At 36.4% G+C, this 18197-nt stretch overlaps 1 long non-coding RNA gene across 1 annotated transcript in view; it reads left to right on the top strand.

The window, feature by feature from the left end:
• The window catches only part of LOC129526356 (uncharacterized), a 306307-nt gene that overhangs the window by 123373 nt on the left and 164737 nt on the right, over window positions 1-18197 (top strand). Inside the window, exon 2 of the long non-coding RNA XR_008671027.2 lies at window positions 7284-7349. This is a non-coding gene — a long non-coding RNA (uncharacterized lncRNA). The remainder of the gene's footprint in view (window positions 1-7283; window positions 7350-18197) is intronic.

Genomic DNA, 18197 nt, shown 5'->3' with positions numbered 1-18197 from the left:
TGTAAATGGTGGTTTAATGGGAATAGCATTGAATCTATAAGTTGCTTTGGGCAGTATGAACATTTTTACGACATTGATTCCTCCTATCTGTGAGCAAGGATGTTTTTTCATCTGTTTGTGTCGTCTCTTATTTTCTTGAACAGTGGTTTGTAGTTCTTCTTGAAGAGGTCCTTCACTTCCCTTGTTAGCTGTATTCCCAGGTATTTTATTTTCTTTGTAGCAGTTGTGAATGGGAGTTCATTCATGATTTGGCTCTTTGTCTATTGTTGGTATATAGGAATGCTTGTGTTTTTTGCACACTGATTTTGTATCCTGAGCCTTTGTTGAAGTTGCTTATCAGCTTAAGAAGTTTTTGGGCTGAGACAATGGGATTTTCTAGATATAGGATCATGTCAAGTGCAAACAGTTTGACTTCCTCTATTCATATTTGAATACCTTTTATTTCTTTCTCTTGCCTGATTGCCCGGACGAGAACTTCCAATACTATGTTAAATAAGAGTGGTGAGAGAAGGCAACCTTGTCTTGTGCCAGTTTTCAAGGGGAATACGTCTAGCTTTTGCAAATTCAGTATGATACTGACTGTGGTTTTGTCATAAATGGCTCTTATTATTTTGAAGTTTGTTCCACTAATACCTAGTTTTTTAAGAGTTTTTAACATAAAGAGATCTTGAATTTTATTGAAGGCCTTTTCTGCTTCTATAATCATGTGGTTTTTGAGTTTAGTTCTGTTTATGTGATGAATCACATTTATTGATTTTTGTATGTTGAACCAGCCTTATATCCCAGAAATGAAGCCTACTTGATCACAGTGGATAAGCTTTTTGATGTGCTGCTGGATTCAGTTTGCCAGTATTTTGTTGAGGATTATTGGCCTGAAATTTTTTTGTTGTTGTTGTGTCTCTGCCAGTTTTTGGAATCAGGATGATGCTGTCCCCATAGAATGAGTTAGAGTCCATCTTTTTCAGTTTTTTGGAACAATTTCAGCAGGATTTGTACCAGCTTTTCTTTGTACCTCTGGTAGAATTCAGCTGTGAATATGTCTGGTCCTGGGCTTTTTTTGCTTGGTAGGCTATTTATTACTGCCTCAATTTCAGAACTCATTATTGGTCTATTTGGGGATTCTATTTCTTCCTGGTTCAGTCTTGGGAGCCTGTATATGTCCAAGAATGTATCCATTGCTTCTAGATTTTCTATTTTATGAGCATACAGGTGTTTATAGTAGTCTCTGATGGTTGTTTGTATTTCTGTGGAGTCAATGGTGATATCCCCCTTATCATATCTAATTGTGTTTATTTGAATCTTCTCTCTTTTCTTCTTTATTAATCTAGCTAGCACTCTATTTTATTAATGTGTTCAAAAAACCTGCTCCTGAATTAGTTGATTTTTTGAAGGGTTTTTCTTTTTTCTATCTCCTTCAGTTTCATTCTATTCTTGGTTATTTCTTGTCTTCTGCTAGCTCTGGGGTTTGTTTTCTCTTAGCCCTCTAGTTTTTTTTTTAGTTATGATGTTAGGCTGTTAACTCGAGATCTTTCTAGCTATTTGGTGTGGGCATTTAGTGCTATAAATTTCCCTCTTAACACTGCTTTAGCTGTGTCCCAGAGATTCTGGTATACTGTCTCTTTCTTCCTATTAGTTTCAAATAATTTCATTATTTACCCAAGAGTCATTCAGGGGCAGGTTGTTCCATTTCCACGTAGTTGTATGGTTTTGACTGAATTTCTCAATCTTGGGTTTCAATTTGATGATGCTGCAATCCAAGAGACTATTTGTTATTATTTCAGTTCTTTTGCATTTGCTGATGAGTATTTTACTCCTAATTATGTGATCAATATTAGAGTAAGTGCCATATGGCAATGAGAAGAATGTATATTCTGCTGTTTTGAGTATAGAGTTATGTAGATATCTATCAGATCCACTTGCTCCAGAGCTGAGTTCGAATCCTAAATATCTTTGTTAGTTTTCTGTTTTGATGATCTAAGATTGTCGGTGGGATGTTAAAGTCACCCACTAATATTATGCTGGAGTCTAAGTCTCTTTGTAGGTCTCTAAGAACTTGCTTTATGAATCTTGGTGCCCCTGTATTGGGTGCATGTATATTTAAGATAGTTAGCTCTTCTTGTTGAATTGAACCTTTTACCATTAAGTAATGTCCTTTGTGTTTTTTGACCTTTGTTGGTTTAAAGTCTGTTTTGTTAGAAACCAGTATTGCAACTCCTGCTTTTTTCTGTTTTCCATTTGCTTGGTAAATTTTCCTCCATCCCTTTAATTTTGAGCCTATATGTGTCTTTGCACATGAGATGGGTTTCTTAAAGGTTAGTATTGTTAAGTGTGAATTTGATTCTGTTATCATGATGCTAGTTGGTTATTTTGTAGACTTGTTTATGTGATTGCTTCATAGTGTCACTGGTCTGTGTACTTCAGTGTGTTTTTGCAGTGGCTGGTATCAGTTTTTCCTTCATGCTTAGTGCTACCTTCAGGAACTCTTGCAAGGCAGGTGGTGATGAATTCCCTTAGCATTTGCTTGTCTGAAAAGGATCTTATTTCTTCTTCACTTATGAAGCTTAATTTGGCCAGATATAAAATTCCGGTTTGGAAATTCTTTTATTTAAGAATGTTGAATATTGTCCTCCAATCTCTTCTGGCTTGTCAAATTTCTGCTGAGAAGTCTGCAGTTAGTCTGATGGGCTTGCCTTTGTAGGTGACCTGGCCTTTGTCTCTGGCTGCCCTTAATATTTTTTCTATTTTGACTTTGGAGAATCTGATGAATAATTATATGTCTTGGGGTTGATCTTCTTATGGAGTATCTTTCTGGGGTTCTCTGAAATTCCTGAATTTGAATGTTGGCCTGTCTTGCTAGCTTGGGGAAGTTCTCCTGGATGATATCCTGAAGTATGTTTTCCAACTTGGTTTCATTCTCCCCATCTCATTCAGGTACCCAAATGAGTTGTAGGTTCAGTCTCTTTATATAATCTCATAATTCTTGGAAGTTTCATTTATTCCTTTTCATTCTTTTTTTCCCTATTCTTGTCTGCTTGTCTTATTTCAGACAGATCATCTTCAAGCTCTGATATTCTTTGCTTTCCTTGGTCTATTCTGCTATTGATATTGGTGATTGCATTGTGAGGTTCTTGTGTTGTTTTTCAGCTCCATTAGGTTAGTTAGGTTCTTCTCTAAACTGGCTATTCTGCCTATCAGCTCCTGTATTGTTTTACCATGATTCTTACCTTCTTTGCATTGGGTTACAACATGCTCCTTTAGCTCAGTGGAGTTCGTTATTACTTTCCTTCTTAAACTTACTTCTGTCAATTCAGCCATCTCAGCCTCAGTTCTGTGCCCTTGCTGGAGAGGTGTTGTGGTCATTTGAAGGATAAGAGGTACTCTGGTTTTTTGAGTCTTCAGTGTTTTTGCATTGATTATTTTTCATCTTTGTGGGGATTATCTACTTTCAATCTTTGAGGTTTGACCATTGAATGGGGTTTTTGCTGGGTATTTCTTAATGTTGTTGTTCTTGTTGTTTTCTGCTTGTTTGTTTTCCTTTTAACAGTCAGGACACTCTTCAGTAGGGCTGCTGTGGTTTTCCTGGGGTCTACTCCAGACCCTAGTTGCCTCCTCCAGACCCTAGTTGCCTCGGGTTTTCCTGCACCTGGAGGTATCACCAGTGAAGGCTGCAAAACAGCAAATATGGCAGCCAGCTCCTTTCTCTGGAAGCTCTGTACCAGGGTGGTACTGACTCATTGCCGGCCTGAACATGCTTGTAGGAGGTGGCTGGAGGCCCCTTTTGGGAGGTCTCATCCAGTCAGGAGGAATGGGATCAGGGACCCTCTTAAAGAAGTAGTCTGGCTGCTTTTTGGTAGAGTAGGTATACTGCATTGCGGGGAGCCCTTCCTCATCTGGTCCAAAGAATCCTGGTTAAATTTGCTGAAGCCCAGGCAGGGAGGTCCTCCTTAGTAAGGAGGAATGGATCAGGATCTCACTTAAATAAGCAGTCTGACCAGAATCTGCCAAGGCAGCTGTGCTTTGTTGTGGAAGACCCTTCCTCATCTGGACTGTTGGATTCTCCAAAGCTGGCAGGATGAAAAGGCTGAGTCTACTGAATAGCAGAGGTGATGGCCACCCCTCCCCCCAGGAGCTCTCTGTCTCAGGTAGACTTCAGCCTGTTGCCATTGGCTGGCTGGAATTCCAAGCCAGTGGATCTTAACTTGCGAGGTGCTGTGGATGTGGGACCTGGAGAATGATGCTGCTTGGCTCACTGGATTCGGCCCTTTCCTTGGGATATGTACAAATGGATCTCCTGCCTTGCTGGAGATACTGGAGCCAGCGTATGTAAAATTCCTGGGTCTCTGTGTGTGCCTGAGTGGTTACTCTGCAAAATTCCACACAGCTCTGTGTATCAAACCTAAGGCCTTTGTGGCATGGGCTCACAAGGGAATATCCTGATCCATGGGTTGCAAAGATTCATGGGAGAAGCATGGTTTCCCAGGCGGAGTGGCACAATCTCTCACCACTTCCCTTGGCTAAAGCTGGAGGTTCATTTGGCTCCACACCACTCACAGGTGGGCTGTTGCCCGACCCTGCTTTGCTTCATTCTCTGTGGGTGGAGTAAATTGCCTAGTCAGTTCCAATGTGAGAACCGGGGTATTTCGGTTGAAAGTGCTGAATTCATTCACCCTTCCATTCCTCTTTATGAGTTCCGTGAACTGTGGCTGCTTCTAATCGGCCATCTTGGCCCCTCCCTCCAGCTTCAAACGTTTTAAACATGTGTGATGGTGTCTTTGCTTTCCAAAGTGATACAGACAGTTTTCTCTGTGATCTGTATTTTTAAATTCAAATAAAAAAAATTGTCTAACATGAAGTTATAAAAATTGTCTCAGATTTTCCCTTAAAATTGTTGACAATTTGATTTTAAACCTAATAACATTATGCATTTGGAACAGATTTTTTATTAATAACATGAACTAAGTTATCTATTTGTCTATCAATGATAACTCCCCATGCTTTGTTAATAAGCAGATACCTTTCTGCTGATTTGTACACCGGTTACATACACTATTTTGACATATTTTTCTGAATCGAATAAGATTTATTTATTTATTTTAACTTTTAGGTTTGGGGGTATATGTGCAGGTTTGTTTGTAGGTTGACTTGTGTCCTAGGGGTTTAGTGTACAGATTATTCTATCCGGGTAATAAGCATAGTAGCCAACTTGTATTTTTTCTGATCCTCTCCTTCCTCCCATCCTATACCCTCTTCAAGAAGGCCCTAGTGTCTTTTGTTCCCCGCTTTATGTCCATGTGTTCTCGTTATTTAGTTCCCACTTGTAAGTGAGAACATGTGGTATTTGGTTTTCTGTTTCTGCATTAGTTTGCTAAGGATGTTGACCTCCAGCTCCATCCGTGTTGCTGCAAAGAATATGATCTCATTCTTTTTATGGCTGCATAGTTTTCCACGGTGTATATGGACCACGTTTTCTTTATGCTGTCTACCACTGATGAGTATTCAGGTTAATATTCTGACATATTTTGAAAGAGGGTCTCTTTATAAGCTCCTTCTTTGTTTTTTTCTCCTGTAACATTAGCTCTTTGGTCTTAAGATTTATTACTAGATTTCTAACAAGTTTTGTTACTATTATCAATTTAATAAATTATTGTTTCTCATTGATTGTTGTTGATATAAAGGAACACTATTGATTTCAGTGTAAACATTTCATTGTGTAGCAACCTCATGTCTAGCAAATGTGTATCCTAAAATTTGTCATACATTCTAAAGATTTTTATTTTAAGCCTGCTGGATTTTCTTTGGGAAGAGTAGTATTATTTTGAAATAAGGATAGTTTATGCTTCTCTCACATTTTTGAATTTTTTCTTACCTTTTATGTCACTTAATATATTAGCTAGGATTTTTAGAACAAGTTTAAACTGAAACTGTGATGGTTACTATGCTTAATGTTTTTGTAGGTATTTCATAAATATTAGGCAAGGAGATTTTTTAATACTCCTGATTTGTTCAGACTCATTTGTTAAACCATAATGAGTGATTGTTATCATCAAATATTTATCTGCATCTATTTACAAAATATTGTGGCTTTTGTTCTCTGCTAATCTCATGTGTTTAATAATTTTATAATTAAAATACTTAGACAATTCTTGATAACTATGATTATATAAAAAAACACTTTTTTTCTATATTCATATTCAGTGCAGGATATTTCTGTGACCAGATATGTAGGTATTTTCCCTCACATGGACCAATTTTATGACACCAGATGCCCTGCAATTTCACTGAGTTCTGACACTCTCTCTTTTGAGATAGCCTCAGATCCCACAGGTTAGGGCTTCAGCCCTACAAGATTGCCCCCAACTTCAGATGCCAATCACAAGTTAAGTTTGTTACTTGTGTTTCTGAATGAATGGGCATAAATCAGAGGTTTTCACAGTCCCCTCTTCAGGTTTAATCATTGGCTGGAGTGGCTCACAGAACTCAGAAAAGTGCTTTACTTACTATTACCCATATATTATAAAAGAATACAACTTAGGGGACAGCCATATGGAAAAGAAGCATAGATCAGGTAGGAAGAAAGGAACACAGAGCTTCCATGCCCTTTCTGGGTGCACCATCTTCTATGTATTTAGTGACCCAGAAGCTTCACAAAACCTGTTATTTTAGGGCATTTTGGAAGCTTTATTATGTAGGCATACTTGATTGATTAAATAATTGGCTACTGATGATCAACTTACTGTTAGCCTATCTCCTTTCCACAAAGACCTGGTTGGTACTGAAGGTTTCAGTTATCTAGTTACATAGTTGATTTCTCTGGCAACCAAGCCCCTGCAACCTGTGATTATCTAGGGAATTTCCAAATATCACCTCATTAACACAAACTCAGGTGTGGCTGAACGGGCATCTTATGAATAATGAAAAATGATCCTTTCACCTGTGTTGCTTCTATCACTTAGGAAATTACAAAATAACCAGCTAGCATCAAGATGACAGGATCAAAACCACACATAAAGTACTAACCTTAAATGAAAATGTGCTAAATGCCCTGATTAAAAGACACAGAATGGCAAGCTGGATAAAGAGCCAAGACCCATTGGTACGCTATCTTTAAGAGATCCATCTCAAGTGCAAAGACACACATAGGCTCAAAATAAAGTGATAGAGGAAAACTTACCAAGCAAATAGAAAACAGAAAAAAGCAGGGGTTGCAATCCCAGTTTCTGACAAAACAGGCTTTAAACAAACAAACAAAGTTTTTTTTCTTTTCTTTTTTTTTTTTTTGACAGATTGATGTCAGAGTGGGATTCAAAGTAGAACTCCAGTGACTCCAAGGAGCACCAAGTCACCAAAAGGTACTCATTAGGGTTCACTGTTCCCATTTATCGCTCACAGAAACTGAGGTAATGGGTGAGTTCTCTCCTGGATTTGAGCTCCATTAATTTGTGTTTTGAGCTGTTTGACTTTATTTGATCAATATTTACTGGACTTGGTTCAGGAATGAACTGGATTCAAGAACTAACTAGATTGGATCCAGTTAGAGGCTTCAGGTATGTCCAATTTGAGAATGAGTTCCTTGAAATCTAAAGATTCTGGGATGCCACTTTCTGGGACATTGGATAACTTTATATACAAAAATTATAGGTCAGAACCTGTGTATTTCTGGAAAAAATGAGTTAACCTTAACAAGGACAACTTAGAATTATAGCAGCTAGTGGCCTCAGTGGGGAAATTTTACCTAGATAAAATGGTTCATTTGCAAAGTACAAAAAAAAAGGAAGTATCCACAATTACAAAAAAAGCTAAAGAATACATTCTTTAACTGGTATGCAGAGATAACTAAAACGTTAAGTGAATCAAAAATTGCCTATTTAAAAGACTTCTTACAGAAAACAAATTTCAAAAACTATTTTTCACAAATATTCATGAAATCTTTACCCATTTGAATATGAAATCTTATTTCACTAGCCAGAAAAACAATTTGGATCAAGATAACCTTTTATAAATTAGCAACTTGTATTATTGTAATTGGCACATGGCTAAAACATTAGAGTGAAAGCTATAAGATCTGTTTCTATCTATTTGTTCATATACGTCTGTATGTATGATATGTATGTGTGTTTGTCTTCTGATGATACTGCAAGATTTAATTGTAAAAGAGTTTTACTTAATTGGCTTCATGCAAAATAAGTGCTTATATAAATAAAACATTCTCTTGGAAAAGTTATAACTAACACAAGTAATTTTAAGTTCATATGAGCTGAGTAATGTTTGGTAAATAAGAATATTACTGAGTTGATTAAAACAGGCATGTCTTCAGAGTTTTCAGCAGTATATAATACACATGCATAACTTTTCCTACCTAGGATAACTGGCAAAATAAACATATTATCTCTATATTATGAAATTTGTCAACAAGAAAAAGAAGGTGATGACCAGCTACTTAGTATCTGATTTTTATAAGAAATCCAAACATAATTGCTAAAAGTAAGTGAGTTAAAGAGATTTGATATTCCCATGTAAAACATGTGTTTTCTATATCAGAAGGTTTTAACATTCTTATCAAGAATGAAAAGCAGAGGCTGAGGGAAATATTTACAAACAAAATTTTAATTCTCAGTCCTAGCCAAAACCAGCAAATCAACAAGCAAACCAAAAGCACATAAGAGGATATAGATGAAATTTTGCCTCATCTTCAGTTCCTTATTACAGAGAGACTAGAAATTTTTGGAACCATTAGTAAATAGGTTATTTGCTACAATGACAAACTGCACCATGAAAAAGTATATGTTTCTAGAAATAATTATTCATATATTTGCCAATCTAGAGGTTGTTGTTATCACAGAGAGTTCCCAATTGCTTGCTTCCTTGTGTTTCCTGGAAAGTAAGGTCACTAAGAGATATGAATTCTAACTACTATATGTACCTAAAATTACTAGAAAGGATAAGGAAAACAATTCTATACACGAATATACAAGAAAGCTAAGATGTGTTCATAGTAAGGACAAGCTGTAAAGCATAGGATGTTTTGTTTTGGTAAGAAAAAAAGAGTAATTTTTATTCTAAAATAGAATGGCATATTGTTCCAAAATGAGAAGAGAAAAACACATAGGACAAAAACTGAATGGATGGGAAAGTTGTAGAAGGTATATAGAAGATCAATCTTGTGAACGAAGTTTTATGCATGATCAAGCTGGCTTCTAAAAAAATGAACATCAATATTAAAAGTATACTGATGCAAAACTAGAATCTGATCCTCTGTATTAAAACAACAAGGCTTCTTAGAGTATTGGTCTACCCTTAATAGAAAATTGTAAAAGGTCTTTACTTTCTAGATAATTGACCTAGAAAACAGAGATTTTATGTTTTATCAAGTTAACTTCCTGTGTTTCATGTTGTTTTTATTATATTTTTGTTCACTTTAAAAAGCTGATTCCTCCTTATTAAAAGAGCTAAGTTTTCTACAACTATATAACTTTATTTCCCTTTGAAGACTTTTAATGACCTTGGTTAAATTAATTAATACTGTTCACAGTGACCTGGGATTCTATTTTGTCAAGTGTTTTAAATGTTTGATATTTTTGATAAACTTTCCAAAAATCAAATTATAAATTAGGTATCTTTCTTGACCTCAAATTAACTTTAGGATGTTTTAGATGGGCTTTTTGATATATTTCCTTATAAAAAGAGAGATATTAAACTAATTGGGCTTATTTGATATATTAAATTATATGGGAAACATTGTTAATTAATGAGTAATGCTAAATCTTTAAGTTATATTTGTTTGGATGTGTTATTAATATGTGTTTCAGAAATTGTAAGAAATTCTTAGAAATCTAATAGTCCTGGTGTAACACTATCAGTCATAATTCCAGTGATTATCTTAAGAGGTTGTATGCAGCAGAAATAACCATACTTCCTTGTCAGGTGCATCATTATAATAATAATATTAAACTCTCATCTAATCTTAAATTATAGGTATTTTAAGTGTTGTCATTAACTGATGCTTATTTGCTTATTCTAATACTTTTCTGAGCAGCTATAAGCCTAAAGTGCTTTATCTTCAAAAAGATTCATGGAAGGAATGATGACAAGTACAAGTATCTGATAACTTTAAGGTCTTATCATTATATTGAGTAAGAATTTCTAGATCTCTAAAGAGGAAACTGATTATTCATAAAATTGCTAACCCAACATCAAGCAGAATAAGAATTAATGAAATAGCTAAGAAATAATTTCACAGATTTTCATAAGTCAGCCACTACTGAAATTGTTATGAAATTTGAATGAGGTCCATAAGAATGCATCAAACCAAATTACTTATAATAACATTATAACAAACTGTGCTATACATCTGAAATGGAGAAACAAAATTGGTGTTTAAGAGGACGTAATTCTAGGCCGGGCGCGGTGGCTCACGCCTGTAATCCCAGCACTTTGGGAGGCCGAGGCGGGCGGATCGCGAGGTCAGGAGATCGAGACCATCCTGGCTAACACGGTGAAACCCCGTCTCTACTAAAAATACAAAAAATTAGCCGGGCGTGGTAGTGGGCGCCTGTAGTCCCAGCTACTCGGGAGGCTGAGGCAGGAGAATGGTGTGAACCCGGGAGGTGGAGCTTGCAGTGAGCCGAGATCGCGCCACTGCACTCCAGCCTGGGCGACAAAGCAAGACTCCGTCTCAAAAAAAAAAAAAAAAAAAAAAAAGAGGACGTAATTCTAATGTTAAACATGGATTCATGCAGAGCAGGAATGTCTATTTTATCCTTCCTGAATTCTTAAACTTTCTAGTAACAAATGCTCTGCACTCAGTGACTCATCATGGTAGAGATACAATGACCTAAATTATGGAAAAACTGGTGGACTGTTCTAAGTTTACAAAAATAATGTATCACCAAAGTTTGGATTATCAAACCAATAATTCTGGTAAAACAACAAAAATCTCAGGTGATATATTTCCAGTACTTGCTGGGTTATTTGAATACTTACAGATGGATTTTATTAAACTGCCATCTTTTATGCATGTTTTCTGCTTGTATAGAAGCCTTCCCATGCAAAAGGGTGATGCTATAATAGTAGCTAAAAGGTTATCAGAAAACATCCTTCCCTTGAGGGGCATAGTTTCCTAATGAAGTCTCCAGTGATGGAGTTTCTTGTTTCACTAGAAAAGTTGTAAAATAGTTAAATAAGGTACTATAAATGCAAGGGCATTAAGCAAAGTTAACTGAATTGATTGACTTGCCTTGGGTAAAGGTATTGCTCATTGACAGCAATCAGATCCACTCTTACTGGAAAACATAGGTTCACCATTTCTGAAATAGTTACTGGAAGGCCTCTGCCCCTAATCATAGAACCTTACGTGTCTCCCCCTCTTAAAACCTCTGCCATGATTCAGTAGTTCAAAGCTTTAATGCATTACACTAAAGCATATTTCCACCAAGTAAAATAAGCTCTTTGTGACCCACCTACTGATGACAACCAGATCTAAAACCCAGATATTAGAACTTTTGGAAACAACACCAGATAAAGACTGCTCCTGAATTCTGTGTGAAGAGACCGTATCAAGTCCTTCTTTGTAGCAAAACTTTAGGGCCTGGAGACTTAGATCTGCATCTCTGAACTCAAAATAATGGCTCCAGACTCCTAAACGGTATGCCTATTGGATACCCTAAAGTAAGACTGACCAGGAAAGTTTTTCCTCAAAAGCAGATGGCATCCTAGGCATTGACAACTTTCCCAAGATCAGAGATCGAGACTTCTTTTCCATCGTGGAAATCATACCTTTATTTCTTCTTTCCCTGTTTTCTATTGTCCTAATCCCTTCTCTTTCCTTACAAGAAAATCCATGGGACTATAACTTGTGCATGGCTTTAGCTAAGACTTATACTCTAACAGTAAACTGGAGACTTTGTTGACTTTGTGGGTTAATGCCCCCAAATCAGGAAAAAATTTACTAATGAATGCCATTACCTCTCTGTGTTCCCAATGAGAGTCACCCTGAATCCACAAAAGTAGAGTGGACAGTTATCCTTGATATTCTAGATATCACTGCTAATTGTCTTTTTAAATTCACTGAAAGTCATACCCTTACCTTTCCAATTAATATTCTAATTGCCATCAAACATAGAAAACCTGCACAAATGATGCCAGCAAAATGTATATTGTCTTCCAGACATCATGTAATCAAGATTTGAAGATTACCTATGAGATTATGCATAATTGGTTGTATAATGTTACTTATTTAAATCTAGTAAGGTCTCTAGATATGGCTATTCACCCTTCCACTCTGCTACAAAGAGACCACAAAAAAGTAAGTTCCCACTGGACCTTGTTTAGAAGCTATGCAGACTTACGGATGGATGAATTTAACTGACCTCTGTTCAGACCCCACTAGATGGCCCTCTTTTCCAGCTCTCAGGGGCCTATACCAAGTCTGTAGAGAATCTGCTCATTCTTTTATGCCTCTTCACTGGCTTGGATCTTCCTATTTGACCTGGCTCACTCCTGCCTTCTGAATAGCTTTCTCTGAAAGTCTTAATAATACCTCTGATCATCAGAGGTGAAAGTGGTCAATAACCAAAATTAGTATAAACCTTGAAATAGATTAAGATAAGTTAGTGTCCACTGAGTAAAGATTTCAGTGGAGATTCTGGGGGCTCACTCTTGGTGAAAGTGAGGTGATGGCTGCAATGGAATTTCAAACTAATCTATAAATTGGGAAAAATCTTGGATTTCATAGCAATCAGATCTTCCAGGGTTCAGATGGGTAGAAGCCCCTCTCTGAAAGGTGAATGAGAACATTTGTGCCAACAAAATCACTTAATAGAACATCACACTGCTTTAGATATCTTCTATGCCCATGTTGGGGTTTTGTGTATGGTTTTGAACAAAACTGAATTTGCACTTACCTTTTCCTTGATTTTACTACTACAAGAAGTTTTATTTCAAAGGTGGTTGCTACTGCTATTTCTCTAAATACTGTCACCAAATACACCAAATACATCAGGGAAATTTCTCAGGGGAAAGAAACACATGATGTGTTTATGAGAGCTGATGACAGCTATCTTGCAAGCATCCTAAATAGTGAATGGCAAGGTTGGCCCTTCCAAAGTTTTTAAATTTTCATCCCTTTTAGTGGGTCTCCAGGTTACTATGCCTTGTGTTACCAGGCTAATGACAAAAAAAAAAAAAAAATGGTACCTTTTAAAATCTTAAAATCAGGTCATTTTACAGCAAAGTATAGTCCTTAATGGCCATCAGGCCCCAAACAAAGAGTATAATCAATTGGACATATATATTATTGAACTATCTTTATTTTCTAAATTTTGAATCACTTTTTTTTTTCAGTTTGGGTCATGGAGACTGTTGTAAGGGATGCACTTTAGTTTCTGGGTATTATCTTCTAGATAATACTCATGATAATAGTCTCCCTGATGTGTCATATCCTCTCAAGAATCCTAAATGCTTGTACCTAGCCATCCTTTGCACATCAAAAGGTCTCATTATGGTTAGAATAAAGCATAAAATATCATTTAACTAATTTGCCATTGTGAATTTCATACTGAGATTAAACAAGTTAATTATGATAGTGACAGAAAGTGATGTCAGTGCCCAAGGTTTTGGTTAATCTTGCAAAATTGAGAGGCTGCCTAAAAGGGGGGAAAGCATGAAAGTTGTTTGACTAAAGTTTGGCTTAATGCTGCCTCCATTTGTAGTGAACTGTAGCCTAACTTAATAGGTAAACATACTGGAACCTAACTTGAGAGTAACAAGCGACAGAGTCTCAGTCAATCATAGCAGCTGAACTTTCAGCCAATCACAGGCTGCAAAATTCTCAGACATGTCCACATTAAGTAAATGCTAAGCTGTGACAAATCAGGCTACTTCTGTATACCACTTCCTTTTTAAAAAATTTTTTAAAAATTGTTTACTCTAAGTTCTGGGATACATATGCAGAATGTGCAGGTTTGTTACACAAATATACATGAGCCATGGTGGTTTGCTGCACCTATCAACCTGTCGTCTAGGTTTTAAGCCCTATATGCATTAGGTATTTGACCTGATGCTCTCCCTCCGCTTGCCCCCCACCTCCCGACAGGCCGGGGTGTGTGTTGTTCCCCTCCCTGTGTCCATGAATTCTCATCAACCCAAATGCTCATCAATAATAGACTGGATAAAGAAAATGTGGCACATATACCCCATGGAATACTATGCAGCCATATAAAAGAATGAGATCATGTCCTTTGCAGAGACATGGATGAAGCTGGAAGCCATCATTCTCAGCAAACTAACACAAGAACAGAAAACCAAACACTGAGTGTTCTCACTCATAAGTGGGAGTTGAACGATGAGCCACTTCCTTTTTTTTCTGACTATAAATACTGCCTGCCCACTTTGCTGAGTAAGCTCTCTGGACCTTTACTGATTTAGTGTGCTATCCAACTCATTGATCATATCTTTGCTCATATAAACTCTGCTAAATTTAATTTGTCTAAAGTTTTTCTTTTAACGCCTGCCTGCATGGGGCAGGCCATGAGACACATTAGCTTCTCTGCCATCACTGAAAGAAGATAGCTAATTTTGGAGCATAGACCAATGGCCAGGAATGATGCCGCTCAAAGTTATGATCTCAGATAGGGGTACACATGGAGGGCCAGAAAATCTTTATTCTGAGGTTATGATTGAGACAAGGAGTTCCTGGCCAGTTTTGCAGGTATGTGTACAAAATGCCAGCATGAACTGAAAGGGAAGACTTAAAAATGGTCTGAATTTTTAATGTGCTCTCCTACCAACATACAGATCAACAGAAGGAATAAATCTTGTCTTGTGTTGGTTGAGCATACCCTCTATAGCATCATTGGATGACACTGGAAGCACAGCAGTGACCTCTAAGAACCCAGGTCTAAAAATAAAAACAAGAATATATATATAAATTGAGCAGAGATAATATTAGTGGCTGCATACCACAGTGGAAACAGATTTCAAGGAATTAATCTAGGCAAATAATAAAACAAAAAACAAGGAAACGTAAAAACTAAAAAGCAAAAAAGAAAAACAAAAACAGCAACAACAATCTTTATGAGAAAAGATTAGAAACTGGAATTGCAAGAGTATAATGTTTAAAATATCTGGTTTTTAACAAAACCAAAAAGAGATGCAAAAAAAAACACACACAGAAAAGTGTGACCAATATAAAAAGAAAAAAGTCAATTAAAAAAATTTTTTTACACTGTCATGAGAAAGTAGAAAAAGTCAATATAAACTACATTTTAATGTTCTATTTAAAGATGTTAGATTTAGTAGGAAAAGAGCTTAAAATGGTTGTTTTAAACATGTTCAAAGAAATAAAAGAATCATGCTTAAAGAATTAAAGAAAAACAAGATAACAATAAATGAATAGAGAGTCACATGTAGCAGATAAACATTATGTAAGAGAAAAAATGAAAATGTCAGATTTGAAAATTACAATAACCAAAATAAAATATTCACTAGAGGAATTCAGTGCAGCTTTGATTTGGAGAAAGAAAAGAGTAAAATTATTCGGTCAAAAGAACTAAATGAAAACTGTTAAAGAACAATAAACAGAGTCTCAAAGATCTTTGAGATAACATCAAACTTGCCAACACATGTATAATGAGATACTCAAAAGAAGAGAGAATGAGAAAATATTTGAGGAGTGATGGATGAAGACTTTCCAAAGTTCATGGAAGCATCAATTTACATATCCACAAAGCGTTAAGAAACCCAAGTAGATTATATGCAAAGACATGTACACCTAGATATATTACAATCATTCTGTTGAAATCCAAAGACAGAAAACTTAAAAGCAGCAAAAAAAAAAAAAAAAAGTATCATGACATACAGGCAAGCATCAATATGATTAGTGCCTGACTTCTCCTCAGTAACAATGGAGGCCAAAAGCCAGTGACATGACATAATCAAAGTGCTGAAAGAAAAAAAAACTGCATGTTTGATCATCTCTGATATGCATGTTCTAATTCTTGGATCCTTGTGTGTAATGTTACGTGACAAAACAGAACTAAAAGTACAAATTAAGCTTATCAGCTGGCCTTAAAATAGTGAAATTATCTTGGATGTAAGCAAGGAGCTTATGTAACCACTAGGGTCCTTAAAAGTGGAAAAGATGGCCAGGTGTGGTGGCTCACGCCTGTAATCGCAGCACTTTGGGATGCTGAGGTGGGCAGATTATGAGGTCAGGAGTTCGAGACCAGCCTGGCCAACATAGTGAAACCTTGTCTCTACTAAAAATACAAAAATTAGCTGGGCATGGAGGCACGTGCCTGTAGTCCCAGCTACTCAGGAGGCTGAGGCAGGAGAATCGCTTGAACCTGGGAGATGGAGGTTGTGGTGAGCCAATCATGCCACTGCACTCCAGCCTGGGCAACAGCGTGAGACTCCATCTCAAAAAAATAAATAAATAAAAATAAAAATAAAAGTGGAAAAGATGACAGAAATTAAGGTCAGAACAATGTGGGCTTGGAAAAAGTCACCTGGCAGTTTTGGCTCAGAAGATGGAGAAAGGGGAAAATAAGCCAAGGGCTGTAGGAGCTGGAATGGGCATAAAAATAGATTGTTTGCTAGAGCCTGCAGAAGGAACTTGGCCCTGCTGACAACCTTGATTTTAGGCCAATGAGACCTGTATGAAACTTCTTACCTATACAACTGTAAGATAATACATTTATGTAGCTTCAAATCACTAAATTTGTGGTAATTTGTTACATTAACAAGAGAAAATTATTATAACCTGTGTTATGGACTGAATGTGTGCCTCCAAAATTCATATGTTGAAATTCTAACCCCAATGTGATGGTATAAAGAGGTGGGATCTTTAGGAGGAGATTATGTCATGAAAGTGAAACCCTTGTAAATGGGATTGGTGCCCTTATAAAAGAGATCCCAGAGAGCTCTTTCAGCCCTACTGCCCTGTGAGGACACAGTGAGAAGAGGATTGTTTATGAACCAGGTAGGGAGCCCACACCAGGCACCAAATATGCCAGTGTTTTGACCTTAGACTTATCAGCCTCTAGAATTGTAAGAACTAAGTGTTTGTTGTTGATGTTTTCCACTCTGATATTTTTGTTATAGCAACCTAAATGAACCTAGGCAATCTGTCAGTCAAGACTTCCCTACTCAACAAAAATGTCCTTCAAGACTGACACCAATTTAATAAAGGGTGATGGAACAATTGGATATCCATATGGAAAAAGACCCTTCTATAAAAATTAACTCAGAATGGATCATAGACTTAAAAGTAAATGATATTACTTTTCGAAGGTAATATAGGAGAAAATCTTCAACATTTTGCATTAGGCAAATATTTTTTAGATATAAATCTATATGCATGGGCCATAAAAATAAATAAATTGAATCTTACAAAAAGTCAACACTTTTGTCCTTCAAAAGACACCGCTAACAAAACAAAAAATTAAGGAACAGGCTGGGAAAAAATATTTGTAAAATTCATATCTGAGAAAAATATTCATATCCAGAATATACAAAGAAACTTACACTTCAAAATAAGCTTCAAGAAATTTCAAAATATGGAAACAACTCAATCAAAAAATGGGCGGTGAATTTGTATAGACATATCACCAAAGCAGATAGATGAGTAGCTAATGGGCATGTGAAAATATGCTGATCTTTATTAGTCACTGGGAATGTGCAAGTTGGAACCACACCAGAATACTATTTTATACCCACTTGAATGACATTAATTAAAAAAAAATTATCACAACTATTTGTGGGGATGTGGAGAAGTGAAAATCTTCATACACTTCTGGTAGAAAAGTGGACAGACATGCACACTTTAGAAATTTGTTTGACATTTTTCATAGAGAGCTAAAAATAAATTTATCATATAACCCAGCAATGTCACTCCTGGGTGTGTTTAGTCAGGAGAAATTAAAATATATACCCACATAAAGATTTGTGTACAAATGTTCTCAATAGCATTGCTAACGGTGAGAAGGGATCCCAATCCTAGCTGTCATTTACTGTTGGGTTGATGGACAGAGTATCGGTATCTCTGCAGTACTAATGCTCAGCAGGGTGCAAAACAAATTGCTGGTGTGTATATAACACAGATAAAGCTCACAAGCATTATGCTTGGTGGAGGAGACCAGAGGACAATTGTAGAATTCCTTTTTCATAAAATGTGTAGATGAAATTCTATGGAGATGGAGAGT

The sequence above is a fragment of the Gorilla gorilla genome, chromosome 14, assembly GCF_029281585.2.
Source record: "Gorilla gorilla gorilla isolate KB3781 chromosome 14, NHGRI_mGorGor1-v2.1_pri, whole genome shotgun sequence".
NCBI lineage: Eukaryota > Metazoa > Chordata > Mammalia > Primates > Hominidae > Gorilla > Gorilla gorilla.
This window is presented reverse-complemented; position numbering and strand designations above follow the sequence as displayed.